At 36.1% G+C, this 16,346-nt stretch overlaps 1 long non-coding RNA gene across 1 annotated transcript in view; it reads left to right on the top strand.

The window, feature by feature from the left end:
• LOC308058733 overlaps positions 1 to 16,346 on the top strand; it is a 59,044-nt gene that overhangs the window by 19,260 nt on the left and 23,438 nt on the right. Inside the window, exon 1 of the long non-coding RNA XR_013925939.1 lies at positions 1 to 16,346. This exon is cut by the window's left edge and continues 19,260 nt beyond it. This is a non-coding gene — a long non-coding RNA (uncharacterized lncRNA).

The following is a 16,346-nucleotide window of genomic DNA, read 5'->3' as shown; positions in this document are numbered from 1 at the left end:
CTGAACCAGATGCCCCCAGTGCTCTCTTCTGATAACTGTGGCATCTCTGATTCAATTTCTCATTTGTTTCTGTATATGCATAAGTTCAGCTAGCAGCTGAACTGAATAAATACAGAACAAAAAACATGCAGAGGCTGAGGTTTGTTTATCCTGGAGGAGAGAAGCTAAGGGGTCAGAAATCTAAGGAAAGATAATATTTCATTCTTCAGGGCTCTAACATCTGATTATACAGAAAATGGAGTTAGAGTTTTCACAGCAGTACACAGCAAAAGAACAAGATGCAGCAGTCACAGGTTGAGGCAAGGGGAATTCTGGCAGCTCATAACAAAAGAAAACTTTTCAGGATGAAGGTGATAAAGCATTGGGAGTTGCTTAAATAGGCTGAGGTATTTCCATCCCTGGATCTGTTTTGGACCCAAGTGGACAGGCCCTGACCAATCTGATGTGACACTGAAGTTGGTCTTGCTTCCAGTGGTAGTTTCTACCAGATGATTTTCCAGCAGCTCTACAGTAGGTATTCTAGACGTTGAGACCATGTTTTCTTAATTTATTATTTCTTCCTTTAATACTTTGACTTCGCTGCTGCATGTGAAATGAATATAAAAAGAAGGCTTATGTTTTTTCTCTTATCAGAAATATGTCTTGTTAATCATTCATTCTGTAATGATGCAATTGCTGTGGTCCAAAACCAAATGAATGTGCAGAGAAAAAAATGGATGTGGACACCAAGTCACTTTAATCACAGATGTATGCAGTTTTAGAAATTACATGACTTCCTTGTTCAATGGGAAAGATGGCACAATCTGGGAGGGAATTTATATGGGTTAGCATACTGGTTCCTTACACAGCTTTCCTGTGCTATGGAAGAAATCAGGCAGTCCAGCAGGAGAGTTAGGGAGTTAGTACAGGGTGCCCAGATATGCTTGGTGTAGAGTCATCAGTCCCCCAGTGTCTCTCTGGTTCCCAAGATTAGATAGAGACTACCACCTTGGTATTAGGTGTTTGAAATGCATGGGTGCTTTCTGACTTGGTATTGCTGCTTACAGCAGTCAAAAGAAGATGCTTCTGGACGTGTGGTTATTCTCGATAGGGTTTTTGTACAGTTTGGCTGCCCATTTGCTTGAGATCATATAAACTGTTCAAGGTTCATTCAGTCATTCAGAACAAGAGCTTGATTATATAATGCCTACTTAAAAGGTCGATTAGAGTTCACAGGCTTATGCTAGCAGCCGTGCTATCCAAGCCTAACTCGGCCTAACTGCCACAGTAATTAATAAACATTTCTAAAAATAGCAGCTGTCCATAAGTTGTCTGTGTGTCCTAAACTCTCTGTCTACAAATAAATTGAAAATGTTTATAATTCCTTCAGGGATTAATTCTTTCAAGACTCAATTGCCAAAGGACTGTGATATCTCAACTGAATGTATCGCAATCTACTGGAATTATATCCATATATAGATGATCCTATTTGTACTTGTGTGAACTATTAGATACATTATTTTAATGTGGTAAACTAAATTTCTCTATTTACTTAAAACTGTGAAGAAAACAGCGAGATACCCAAGGAACAGTCTGTTTATTCTTCTGTTTTTTTAAAAAAACTGTGAAGTTAAACTGCTATCGATAGACTATGAATTGCTCAGAAAGAGATAGCAGGAAGGAGGAGAGTCTTTCTGATGTGTAGTTGCCCACTTGTGCTCTGCCTCCTCTCTGTGTCTCTCCACCTGACTGTGGTGGACACCTTCTGAGCATTCTGTCTCACTGGGCCTGGGCGGTAGGTTAACGAACTGCCTGACCAACTGAAGTATAAGCAATCTTGTTAATTTATGTAGGTTATTTTACATCCCTTACTGACCTCACTGTTTCCGACTAATTGCCTCATTCTTAAAAAAGGTCTTGAGCATGCCATAGAGCAGCTTAAGGAGAAAGTTTAGACAAACCAGAATTATCCTTAAATATAATAACAATAAAAAGATATAGTAGCTATGTTTCTATTAGAAAATTATATTAAAACAGGGAAAGTTTCCATGCACTGGAACCCAATCAACTATCTTGCTAAACTGTTGGAATGATCCCTAAAGGAGTGTGGCTTGTGCTCACTGGTTTTCTCAGAAAATTCCAAAGCATTTTTTGAGCATTAGCATTGATCAGAGGCAACTTAATAGGTATTTCCATGCTTTGGAAAGCAAGAGAATTCAACCACAGGAAGAATTTTTTTTCCTACTGTTTTAAGGGTTTTGTGAGTTCTTTTCATTTTGTGTCTCTTTACCTCATCACCCAAGCACAATTAATTTATTAGAAAAGTATTAATCCATGAGGACCTGGCACATGAAAAAAAGTAGCAGGATGGTGCCATGCAACTATCCAGTATACAGTAAGTGAAGGTCTGTATCTATGAGACGAGCATGCCTTGCAGTGCATCCTTCAGTTCTTGCATGAAATGTATTTTGCCTCAGTCTCGGCTCCATGTTGTGGGGAACTGTGTTAGCTCTCCACTCCACTGCACATGCAGATTGCCTTCCAGAGGGAGGAAGAAAAAATATATGCTTGAGTCAGTCTCTTCATGGACATAATTGGAGCATATTTTCTTCTCAAATGAAATGAGGCCAGTGAGTCCAATCTGCCTAGAGCAGGATGTACTGAAATGTAGATCCAGCCGCAGGGTGTATTGGAGATTTTCGTATGTTACACTTTGGAAAATAATTGAAGAATTTTCATGAGGTGTATTAAAGCCTTAAAGCACTCGTGTTTCAACACTAAGATTTATATAATGAAAAATTAAATAAAAATCTTGAAATTACTTAGCAGGAAGGAAGAAGTGGAAAATACAGGAATGCATTTGTATAAATCACCCAGATGCAAGGAAAAGATAATGAACAGCATTCAACTAGCTCTGTTTGCTGATAAAGAAGGGAGCAGAAACCCGGAACACTATGTCTTTACTATTTAAAATGTTAGATGATATTTGCTTAATACCTGAATAGTTATTTTAATCTGTTCACAAACATGACACGGTTACCACTCATTAATTGGCAGGGATACAAGTACTGAATAGTAGGGGTCTTGTAGATCAGAAATGAAGTGCAGTGTCAAAGCTGTATGTGAAAAATGTACAAATATATCCCACATAATGGTTAACTCATGCCAATGTTATTAACATCATACTTTGAGAAATATTTACAGTTGTTGTGAGCTGTTCTGGTTTTAATTGCATTCCAGTTTAATGGCTTTTTGGAAAGAAACCACAAAATTTGCATAATTAATAAAGTAGATAGTATATACACTGAGAACTTCATTATCCTTGCTAAGTGTTAAAAGTTTGTTCAGCTTAGGTATTTTAAGAGTGGATTTTATTCTTCTTTGAGATCCAGGCTGTTTCAAATTTCTTTCAAGGCTCCTTATAATTACTATTTTAAACATTCCCTGTACTTGAAAGTTAGTGATATTTTCATTACAGCTGAACTACAGTAACTACTTTAAAACTGAAATATTTTGACTAATGTATATAAATGTGTTTGAATTCTTCCTTATATTAGGAAAACACGTGAGTGCATCAGCATTTATATGCATAATATGGCATTAAATGGTGAAAAACTGATGATATTTTAACATAGCATTTATATGACCTCTTCAGTACAGTTAAATATAGTTTATTAACGAGTCAGCCACATGTGACTGCATTTCCCTGGGCTTGGAGACTAAGCAGAACAGAATTAATCCAGTTTTATTATGCAAAAGAATAGAATTTTCAGTGGCTTGTTTATGAGAAGCATTCTTTCTGTTCTTATGTAGCATATGTTGTAGAAAATATTTTCTACTAACGAGAACAAAACAAAAATATTCATAGATTCATTTGTTTCTCGGTTAGTCTCTGCACTTGTATGGAGAATCACTCAAAACAATCTAGGATAATACAATTTAACCACGTAAAGCTTTTAAAAGAAAAGGCTTTGTCTTTCTGTCCTGCAGTAGTTTTTGCATAGCATAATTTTTAACATGAAACAATAGGAAATAAGGGAATATAAATATGTTGGTTCATTTTAACTGTATTTAAAAAAAATATTGTAAAATAAGATTTTTAAAAAAATGTAAAAAAGAGCAGTAAAAACCTGACTGTAAAACTTCTTCATTGTCAACTGTAATTATTGATTCAAAAATCATCCATGCTCCAGCATTCTTCCACAGTTCTAGCATATAAATAAAACCAAAGCAAGCAGTGGTAGAGCAATGTCCAATATTATTGTGATGCTAAGTCACAAAATAGGTCAGCAGTTGGAAATTTGGTCATCCGAAGTCCCAGTTAAAAAGAAAAATGCATCCTGCATTTGAATAACAAGTAAATTCTTCAGAATTCACGAAAAAATAAAAGTGAACTAATTTCAGAATTTTATTGAAATAAAAATATATTCTGGATATATAAAATAATTATATTTTTAAATTGCATGAATTATAATTTATAATATAAGAATAATGAAGACTATAAGAAGGACTTATGTTACTGAAATATAATGTATGTTAGTATACAGTTTATATGTGATGGTGATCATAATTTGATCTCTTATAATGGTAAGTCAGGATAGTATTAGAACAACACAGATTGTTAATTTGTAATAATTTAAAAATGATTTTTTTAATGAGACATTGTCTTTTTTGTACAAGTCTTTCTAATGAGAAAAGTATTTTGTTAGGAAATTTTGCTCAGCTGTGTTCAGATTATAGTTCTGAATGTTTTAAATACCTTTTCAGAATTTAACTGTGCAAAATAAAACATGGAAATTCTGAAAGGTTACTAAGGACATCTGAAATGTATTTGCATTAACTTTCTATATGTTTTTGTCATTACTGATATTCTATTACATTAAAGTCAACTTTTTAGCCAGTAATTCCTGTGACACCACACTAATTTAAAAAAGTAGGAAAGTCATTATGCTAAGCAAGTAATCACACAGTAAGAGAGAAAATTATCAAGGGTAGTTAATGCTGCAGGGCAAATTTGTTGCAAAAATTATGCTGGGAAAGAAAAGTATAGTCAGAAGCCAAATACATGATCTGCATTAAACTAAATATTCAAATGGGAGACATGAGAAGTGGATACATTTTCCCTGAAGAAAATTTCCTGCTAGCCTTTGGGTTGATGGAGATTTCTCTTTCTGTCTCTTGAATGCACTGAAATGTCTATCTCTGACTCAAATCCAACAAAATGATCTGCATACTCTGCTCATAAAATTTAGTATGCCAGTTACACAACTGCACATCTGTGTGGTCTTATTGTAATTTTACAATCTTCCAAGTCTATTCTCCTTTTTATAATTCTGCTTCTAGAAAACTACATTTTAGAGAGAATAGGGTTTTTTTTATTCAGTGGAGATGGATCTGGTTTGGTTTTGTTGTTTTTATTTTTTTAAGTAAGAATCTTATACATGGCATAGAAGGATTATTTACAATACATTCAAGTTCAGATTTTATACAAATTCCACAGAGATAATTTGAGGGCTTGTAGGAATAAAACTTAAGTTTCCAGGACAGCATAGCCCTTTAAATAAAATAGAATACTAATAAAAAAATAAAAAATATTGCAACCAAACTGACAATTTTGTTATGCTACATTTTCTGTACAATATATGAGAAATCACACAACCAAAAAAGACACTGTTCCATGTAAAAGGTGCTTGTGTCTTCAGGGGTTTTAGTTTGTTTATTCTAAAAATATATGCTATCTGTATTCTATGCCTTAATATCTTTTGGGAGTGTCTCTTTTTGTAATGAAATTTAATCTGTTGGTTTTCATTTTTTCTTGAGCAGTAGAACAGCCAACATTAAAGAATTCGATAGCAGCTTCAGCTCAAGCTAGCTGAAAATGGTAACTTGTCTATTACTACTGTGTGTTGTAGTGTTATTTCTGAGTTTCCAGCTACAAGTCTATGCAACTCAATGGTGAAAGAAACAAGACTGAGTGTACTATGCAGTATGCTGTGCTTTATCAGGAGGATAAGCAGCTATAAAAATGTACATTGCATTATTTATAGAACTTTGGACTTAGAGTCTTTCACTTAAGGAACTCAAAACACTTTCTCACCATTAGCCAATAGACACAACATAGAATCAGGGAATAGTTTGTGTTGGAAGGGACCTTTGAGGATCATCTAGTTCAACTCCCCTGCCATAAGCAGACACCTTCCACCATTAGGTTGCTCAAAGCTCTGTCCAATAAAACCTTGAACATTTCCAGAAAGAGGGGATCCACAACTTCTATGGGCAACCTGTTCCAGTGTCTCACTACCCTTGTTGTAAAAAAATTTCTTCCTTATGTCTGCTGCGATTGAGTTACGGCAGTTAGGAAATAACAGAAAAAAAATAGTAAGCAGCCAAAAGCTTTACCAAAGGTCAAAATCTACTATCCATACTGTTTCTCCATCTTCCAGAGGCCAGACCACACTGCTCCTTGTCTCTGCTTCATCAGGGTTTTTCTCTCGTACCCCTCAGAGCTATTTAACCACTTTGCTGTAGGATCACAGCTGCACATCGTCAAAGCAAGGCCACAGCTGCATATTATCAATGTCAATCAACCCACTGTCTTTGTTCCACTACATATGTCCAATCTAAATCTACCGTCTTTCAGTTTAAAACTGTTGCCCCTTTGTCCTGTCACTACCAAACCTGGTACAAAGTCTTTCCAAATTTTTTAAGCACCCTTAAAGTATTCAAAGGCCATTGTTTTTGAAGTATAATGAAGAGTGGCTTGGTAACTACATCAGCCAATTCCCTCAGGTCCTGAGACTCATCTTGTCAGGTCCCATGGACTTGAGTATGTTCAGGTTCTTCAGGAGGCCTCAAAGCTTACAATGGAAGGGACTTCACCCCCAAGTCTGTACCATGAGATTCATAGACTTGAGAGATGGGAGGAAAGCGATCACCAGTCAAAACTGAACCAAAAAAGTTGTTGAGTACTTCAGCTTTCTCCACTTAGGTTGTCATTAGTTCTCCTGTCTTATTTGTCAGGAGGGTACATTTTTGTTTTATATCCTCCTTTTCTGTCCAATACACCTGTAGAAGCCTCTGCTATTATTCTTTGCATACCCTGCCAAATTCAGTTCCATCTCTCCCTCAGCTTTCTGGATCCCATCCCTACAAATCCAGGCAACATCCCTATATTATTCACAGAATATAAGTTTCTTTTTCCACTGCCTGTGTATTTCCTTTCTTCCATCCATGTATTACTATTGTAGGCATGCATCTATACTCTCCTTCTAGAGACAGAGAAGCAAGAATTGCATTCAAATTGCCCACCATACCTCGAATGCAAGCATACAAACATAGTGATATATTTTTGTTTAATGATAAGGTAACAGTATGGGATATCCTGCTGATCCATTCTTCTTGCTGAATTCTGAAGATAGGTGCCTCGCTGCAATGTAAGGTGCGATGTAAAGAAAGATATCTAAGCCTGTATTCAGTCATGGGAAGCAGAAATAGATTCTTACAGAGCTTTATAAATATACAAGTTCTGAAACTGGTTCTACCCAGCTCCCAAAGCTGCGTTTCTTTAGTGTTCAGTAATAAAACATTTCTGTATCCTTGAGGCCTTTGATGTCCACCCCTGTATACTTTCAAGGCTTCTGCTACCGTCTTTTGTTGATACTCTCAGGCGTACCTGCTACAAAAGGGAATCAGAAAGATGATAGCTGAATTTAAAACATTGATTTTTATGAGTCTTTCAAACAGGAATGGTAAATATTTTTGGGGCATTCTTTGGTATAGATTCTACATCCCATGTCTGAATTTCCTCTGTTGACTTTGCCAGATGACTAGTCCAACCACCAACATCATGTGACCAGAGATGCAGCAGGGCCAAACTACAAATTTAGACGTTTTCCATGATGACCACCAGTCTGTAAGAACACAGAAATTTTAAAGGAAAAAAAAAAAAAAAAAAAAGGAAAACCAAACTAACTTACACAAACATTTGTATCCTAATAAAGCATCTCTGAAATCAGCCTTCAGGATTCTCTTCTTGGTTTGATCTCATTGCTGTCTGTCAGCTCAAGTGTGGCCAGCATTAAAATGGACAAACTTTAAGATCTTTCCTGAATTTGGTCTTCTGTGTTTTGTTTTTGGTTTGGGGGGGGGGGGGTGGGGTTTGTTTTTTTTTCTTTTGGGGACTGGCACTTTGCTCAAGGATGTACCCATTTTTTCCAAATAACTTTTATTTCTCATATTGCTTAAGGTAAGGAACTCCAGGCTTTACTGCCAAGCTTATCAGATAAACTTCAGAAAGCTCCCTTTCTACTCTTTCATCATCAATGACAGACTTGAGCTACAGGGCCAATGTTCTAGGCAACAATTCCCTAAACATACTGCTACTGCAAAGGAAAACAGCTTCTTTCCTACCCTGGATTGATTTTGAAAAGAAATGCAAGTACCTAGGATAATGTCGTCCATATCTTTTCAGGTTATGCAGTATTGGTGTAAGTAGGATGTACATAAGGAATCACGACTTAGGGACTGAACAACATGAAGAACCTGCCCCATAGCAAACACAATCCCTTTGACATCTTGTTCTCCAGCTTTACACAGAATGACCTTGACATGAATAGCCTAGTATGCAACACAGCATGCATATTGTAATTTAACCTGAAGCTCTGAAAGCATTTTAGAACAACCTACTATTGGTAGTGCTTGAATAAATTTATTATAAGAAGCACGCTGTTGTAGCTATTTCTGAGGGTTTTGGTTTTTTTCCTTAATTCTCTTGAATTTATGCTAGAAAATAAAGCTATCTTTATAGGCGTGCATGAGACAAGCATGATTCTCTTATGAACATGTGAAGTCCCATGATGGTACCTGACAAGTTACATTCATGTGGTTTATTGAAAATAATAATAAATTATTAATAATTCTTTAATAATAAGTTAGAAAAACAATCCAATAGGTTTCCTAATAAAAATTATCTCAAAAAGTGCAGATTCAGGTTAATAATACTGTACTTAAAAAAAGCAAATACTGGCTACCAGCTGGGGTAACAATTTTTCATGAAAAATTTTAGAAAAAAAAATGTACCAAAATGATAGTGAGTCTATGAAATGTGTCATATTTACATATTGCTTTTTAAATAGCATCATCAGTAATATTTTTTAGAGTTTCAGAAATCATTACAATGCATAAAGAAGCCCATAAAGTAATGATTATTTGTATAATTGAATAAAATATAATATATTATGTATACCTCAGACATATAATACACAAATTAAGTAAACCATAAACTCCACAATATAAATGAGTTGGAAATTACACTTTAAAGTAGGTTTACAATTTGTTATAGTTTTAATACTACATGTCAGGATATATGAAGATATTTAAAATACAAGCATATTTATTGTATTTTTCCTTATAACATTTAAAATAATTTTATGAAGAAGAATTACATTACTTTTGACATTAATATACTGTTCCTTAGTATTAAAATATCAATTATACTTTCATAAATTTTAAAGCAAGTTAGAATATGTGCTAACAGAAAGTATAACACAGCGTATAGGAAAATAACATTTTAGGATAATTTTGTGGGAGTTATATATAGGGAACTGAATGAGAATTGCCTTTCTTCTATAAGATTTCACCTCTGTAGAATTTTATAGCAGTACTATCCTCCATTAAATTTTACAGGAAGCTAAAAAAAGCCCTAGAAGAGGCACTAAGTTACTAAGACTTTTCCCATAAAGGTTAGTGAATCCCTGAGGCTTTCTTACAGGCACTGAAGCACAGTGCATGATGCTGGTGTGACAAAACCCACAAATTTTATGTAGAGAACTTCTTACACAAGAATCAGTGTGTGCCTGATTCCTGAGACACTGTGCGCTGTACTAGTCACTGTTTATGTCCAAGAAGGAATTTGCCCACTGGTGACACAACATCATCTGCTGTTTATATTTGATAACTGAATGCTTTTCTTCACCAGCTAAAGTCAAATTCCAAGAGATCTGACTGTAAGACCAAGGACTAAATTGAATCACTGTATGCGTATATATCAACAGAAAATTTCTGCCCTTAAATATAGGGTCTTAGTTTTTATCTGATCTCATAGAAGTTGCATTTTCGCATGAGGTATAACTTGTAAATAAAACAAATGTAAACAACGCTACTCAGAATCAAACCCACTACAGTATGTTTCAACTATTGTCTATTTATAGAATCATAGAATGGTTTGGTTTGGAGGGAAGATTAATGATCATCTAGTTCCAAACCCTCTGCCACGGGCAAGGACATGTTCCACTAGATCAGCTTGCTCAAAGCCTTGTCCAACCTGGCTCTGAGCACTTCCAGGCAGGGGGCATGCACAACTCCGGGCAACCTGTTCCAGTGTCTCACTATGCTCATGGTAAAAGGTGTCTTCCTAAAACCTAACCGAAATGTACCCTCTCTCAGTTTAAAACCATTACCCCTTGTCCTATCACTGTGCTCCCTGATAAACAGCCCCTTTCTTGTAAGCGGCTCAAATGTCATTTGAGAGGAGGTAGATAAAAACCTCCCATTTGTGATGTAATGTCCTCCAGAGAAGTTAAATTTTGAAAGACTTTCATAATCTTTGTTACTTGTTCTGAAGAAATGAATATTTCATTAAATGCCCATGAAAGTTTATCCTAAAAGACTTTCTTATGCCAATTCTGCTTAAGACCATAGAAACTCTGGCTGATCAGGAAACCTGACCACTCTTTTGGGGTAAGTTATTCTGAGTGTGACAGTCATTCTCTTTCAAATATTCCCTTCAGAGAAGTATAGTTAGTGTAACTTATTTATGGTTGAATTGAAGCTTTTAAATAGGTTCTTCTGTCCTTGTCCGAAAAAGGAAAGAATGGGGTAGGAAGACCACAGGAAGATACTTCCAGCATGGGGTTAGATAGACCTTCACATAGAAGGACTGCTATGGATATTACTGTACCCATTAGAATTAACTCATTTGCTGTGTTTTTTCACACTGATGCACTGACAGTCAAGACACCCTGCCAGCACTCTTAGATTCACTACAAAAGGTTACGTATCACAAGTTACACACACCAAAATATATACACATACATGTGTATTTATATACCTATACCTGCATATACATACAAGATAATTCTGTGTAAAGAAAGGAGATTTAACTTGACAGTTAGGAACAAATTCAGCTAAAATTACATTCATCTATTTGATGTCTAATTCAAACTGGATAGTTGTGATTCCAGTGATTGCAAAATAGTCTTAAAAATACTTCATGTATTTTAGCATGTCTCCTTGGTTTGTCATGGCTTGTTACAGTAATACCGTTCACAACACTTTATGCCATGACACAATGTGACATATTCTGACCAAAAAGCAACAAGACTTCATACAGAATGTCTGAAATTTGCCTTTAAACACATGATATGTTTTGAACTATTAATATTAATTTATAGTAGCAAGTATGATTTCAGTTTGCATAAAAGCTAGAAATTCCCGCCCTCTGCTGTTATATTGGGGACTTTAGAAAATCTTATTTAAGCAAAAGATTACAGAGAAATTTAGCAATGAGTTATAGATGAAGCTTCATTTAAACCCTATCTACAAATGCATCTACAGTTTTACTGCAAAAAGAATTCAAAGGCAAAATAAACATTTTATTTAATGGTAAATCAATACTTTCACCTTTCTTCATAATCTCCTAAAATATGAAAAAAATAGATTGGTTGTGTGTGTTTTTAATTAACGTTCCTGGAGTTTCAGCTGCCAGTACTGTCTGCAAAGGACATCAGCTTAAATTTCTTTCACTTCTTATTTCACTGAAGACTTTAGAGAGTGGTTTATTTATCACCAAACAATTTTTCAATCACTTCTGTTATCTTAAAAAAAAAAAGGCATTATGAACAATGGTTTTACTGCTTAAAACATTTTTCACACTCTTATAATGAGTGTTTTTTACAGCATTGCTGTTCAGTTGCTCCTTTATTAAAATTCCATTTATAAGAAAAAGTTTAAGGATGAAAGTATAGTTGCAGAGAAATTTACTTTAAAATTGATGTAGAGAAGTACAGAAACTTATTTTAAAAAAATATCTTTTTCTTCAGATAAAAGCTATTTCACAGATAGCAACAAGAAGGAACATGCAGCTTAAGATTGAGACACCTTTCTCAAATCATGTTTGTCTCATTAAGTGCAGAGGAATGAAGGCAGTGGGCTGATTAGCATTGATAACATACAGCTGTGGGCTGGCTTCAGGGGCGGCGGGTTGGCCGATGTAGATAAGGTGCAGCTGTGGCTGCTTCTGTTAAGTGGTTGAGAGCCAAAAGGAGAGAGAGCAGCCGAGGAAGAGAGAGGAAGAAGCAAGAGAGAAGAGAACATACACCCTGCATGAGATGAGGAGAAGGCAGCAGAGGGATTTGTATGGTAAAAGATCTTGTTGCAGCCTTATAAGTACAACTAAATTAAAAAAAAAAGAGATTAGACAGTTTCCTATAAAGCAACAGTACTAGAAGTACAGCATTTGATACTACCCTACACAACAACATTGTCTCTAAAATGGAGACACATTGATCTGACAGGTGGATCACTCCTTGGATAAGGAATTGTGTAAAGAGGGACCCTGACAGGCTTAAGTTTTGGGTCTATGCAAAACTCATGAATTTCAACAGGGCTGAGTGTACAGTCCTGCACCTGTGTCAGGGCAATCCCAGACATGGATACAGGCTGGGCAATGGGTGGATTGACAGCAGCCCTGCAGAGAAGGACTTGGTGTATTGGTGGATGAAAACCTGAGTATGAACCAGCAGGGTAAGCTAGCATCCCAGAAAATCAGTAGTATGCTGGGCTACATCAGAAGAATCGTGGCCCCAGTAGGTCAAGGGAGATGATTCTCCCCCTCTACTCTGCTTTCAGGCAACCCCACCTGGAGTACTGTGTTTAGCTCTGGGGACCCAAGGATACGAATGGCATGGACCTGTTGGAGCGAGTCCAGAGGTGGGCCATGAAGATGATCAGAGGTTTGGAGCACCTTCCCTATAAGGATAGGCTGAGAGAGTTGGGGTTGTTCAGCCTCAAGAAGAAAAGGCTCTTGGGAGACCTGGAAGAGGCCTTCCAGTATGAAAGGGGGCCTACAGAAAAGATGGGGAGGGACTCTTTGCCAGGGAGTGTAGCGATAGGACAGGGGGTAATGGTTTTAAACTGAGAGAGGGTACATTTCGGTTAGGTTTTAGGAAGACATCTTTTACCATGAGCATAGTGAGACACTGGAACAGGTTGCCCGGAGTTGTGCGTGCCCCCTGCCTGGAAGTGCTCAGAGCCAGGTTGGACAAGGCTTTGAGCAAGCTGATCTAGTGGAAGGTGTCCTTGCCCGTGGCAGAGGGTTTGGAACTAGATGATCCTTAATGTCCCCTCCAAACCAAACCATTCTATGATATGATTCCATGATTTTATGCCTGGTTTTGATCATTTATTCTTAGTAGAAATTTAGCAACTTCTTTCCAAAGGCAAGTTCATCCATTAGCAATGTAAAATCTGGGGTAAAATAGATGCCTAAATTGGTATATCTTACTGTACATCATAATCAATAGCTATATTCAAACATGATATAAACAATTTTTCTTTTTTATTGCACATGCAGGAGAAAAATCTGTAAAAGATAGCAAATAATACAATTTGTGTGCAATGATTATGCTACTGATACAACACTAAGAAAAAACACTTATGAAACATTTATACTCTGTTTTCAGCAGGACTTCAGCTTACAATGTTTAGTCCAACACCTCAGAAGATTTTGTATTATATATAAGGTATTTGAGATCTAAAGGTTGAGTATTAATCTATATGTTCTTTATTAGTGCAGTGTCTTCTAAGGAATAAAGTGGCCTCACATAGTCAGGGTATCCATAATATATTATGAAGCTAGAATGGTCAGTGAAATCAATAATTTATAATCCAGAAAAGTCTATAAACATTACAATATAAATATTTTAAAGATATTTCATGTGGTTTGTTGTATCAGCCCTTTGAAGTCGATTTTTGAATGTTTTAAACATGCTTTTGCTGTCATAATACCTTTTTGTCCATTTTCTTTGAATTTTTTGGTGTATATTGGTGAGATGTCCTTTTGTTCTTTTCAGCATGACTCTTATATGAAATTACTGTTCTAGAAAAGAACAGGAAGTCCTTGAATGAATATTGGCAGGGAAGTTTGATACAATTTCTGGTCTCTAGACATCTACTTTGCATATTGAAACATTCCCAGTTTTCTGTTCATCATCTGTATCTATCATCTATCTATCATTTTCAGATACCACAGGCATTCAGATACCAGCATACATTAAAAGTGTTAAATTTATACTGTTGATTTCAAGTGTTTACTGCATAAGTTTTATTTGTCTGCCCAGAATCACAACATCCACCAGCTTCTCCCCTCCCCTCCCCTTCCCAGGTCAATGGGCATCTTCTGTTACATATTTATTAGCACCTGTAATTTTTTTAAACATATCTGAATCTCACTTAATTGTGTTGCTTTACTTCAGATGATTTTGCTTTTGAATCTTACCTTTGTAATTCTTCAGTACTGTTAATCCGCTACCAATGTTGGTATAGCTGCTGGAGAAATATTTTCCCTCTTTGAAGATCACTTTTCATAGACATTTTTTAAGAAATTTGTACCTTTCTTCTGTCCTTTCCAACTTGAACCTAAGATATCATGTTATAGTTGTAACTCAGAGCATACTTTGAAGATTACTTTCAGATTGAAATAAATAACATTAAATTGTTTCATATACTTTGAGACAGAAAATTAATCTAAGGAAGATTTTAAATATTTTTTGTGCACAGGTGAATTAGGTTCATAACTTCAGGTCTATAAAAGTTTCATCAAACAAGAAATGTGCTATGAATTCTTTGTATTTTATTTTGGTTTACCTCTCTCAAATGAGAGTATTATTTTTTGATTGATCTGCACATGAAACAACACTTTGTTCAACCTGGACAAAATTCTCTCAAAAAGTAGCCAGGAGAGCAACTCCCATCAGCCACTCATGTTACTTGTCTGATTAAAGTGCACAGTGGTGTAAAAGAAGGAGCAGGATGATATTTTGTGGTGTACACCTTGGTTTTTTTTTCACTGCTCTGTAATTCCATCTTGCAACATAATTTACTAAGTACCAGGTGTTTTACATGAGTTGGAAACTTGGGTTTTATTCCCTTTATATCCCTAATACTGTCTTTAAACAGCTGTCAAGGTTATACTGCTTTAATCACCAGCAATTGACTACCTATAACTTTTTATAGCCTTAAGGTCTATTATCCGCTGTTTGTGCTTTCAAGGCCCTTGCTGTCAACTCAAGTATTCTGCTACATTGCATTCTTATTCTAGACTCACAGGTGGCTGCTTTAATGCAGAAGAACTACTTGTTATAATATTATTTAGTAAAGCGTGTGTGTGTGTGTGTGTATATATATACGTGTGTGTACGGGGTTTGGCTGGTTTGGCTAATTATCTTCATAGCAGCTCATTTTGCTTCACCTATTAAAACTGCCTTAATCTCAACCTATAAGTTTTCTCACTTTTACCCTTCTGACTCTCTCCCCCATCCCGCTGTGGGGGAATGAGCGAGTGGCTGTGTGGGGCTGAGCTGCCTACCATGATCAACTCACCATGGCATGTGCCACTAATCATTACCTTGCACAATTCTACAAAGCTAGGTAGAAACTAAATCAGATTGGGTAACAGCGGCCCTGTTGGACAGTTTCTATGATGTTTATATAAACTAAAATAAAGCTTAAGGCAGGCCAATAAAATCTAGGAAAGTCCTGAAAAATCTCAAGGTCTGTTTTGTTAGCTAAACACAAAGCTTGTGATCTGTTACAAATAATGGTGACTCCTATACATCTATCTATACACCAGGATGCAGTCTCGTGCCCACTTACACATTTTTTCAAATTTTGTTGCAACATGAGGAACTTGAACCAGATCATAAACTGCAGGTTGTACAGACAGTAATAATAAAATGGATCTCAGCACATTCCAGTGATAAGGACAATGATTGCCAAGTTAAATGAGAAAGTCATAAATAAATATATTTTACCTATAAGATTAAAACCTTCATGTTCACAATTTTAAATGGCAAGTTTTTCACTTGTGATAAGGGTGACTCTGGCACCTTGCAGAGTGCTTATTCAGCCTTCTTTTTCTGCCTTTCTTGTATTCATCCTGTGCAGTCAGTGCTGATGGCTACGGTCATGATGGCTGCTAGCTGCTGACTTCAAGGTGGCAAGACTTCAGAGTAATTTGAGAAGGGAACCTGGAATTATTTGACGTCCTTCTTTCATCCCCTGATTGTCCTCAGCCGTCAATGGTATGTTAT

Source organism: Falco punctatus (genome assembly GCF_963210335.1).
Source record: "Falco punctatus genome assembly, chromosome: 2".
NCBI classification, from domain to species: Eukaryota; Metazoa; Chordata; class Aves; order Falconiformes; family Falconidae; genus Falco; species Falco punctatus.
The sequence above is the reverse complement of the archived record's forward strand: the minus strand, read 5'-3'. Positions and strand labels throughout refer to the sequence as shown.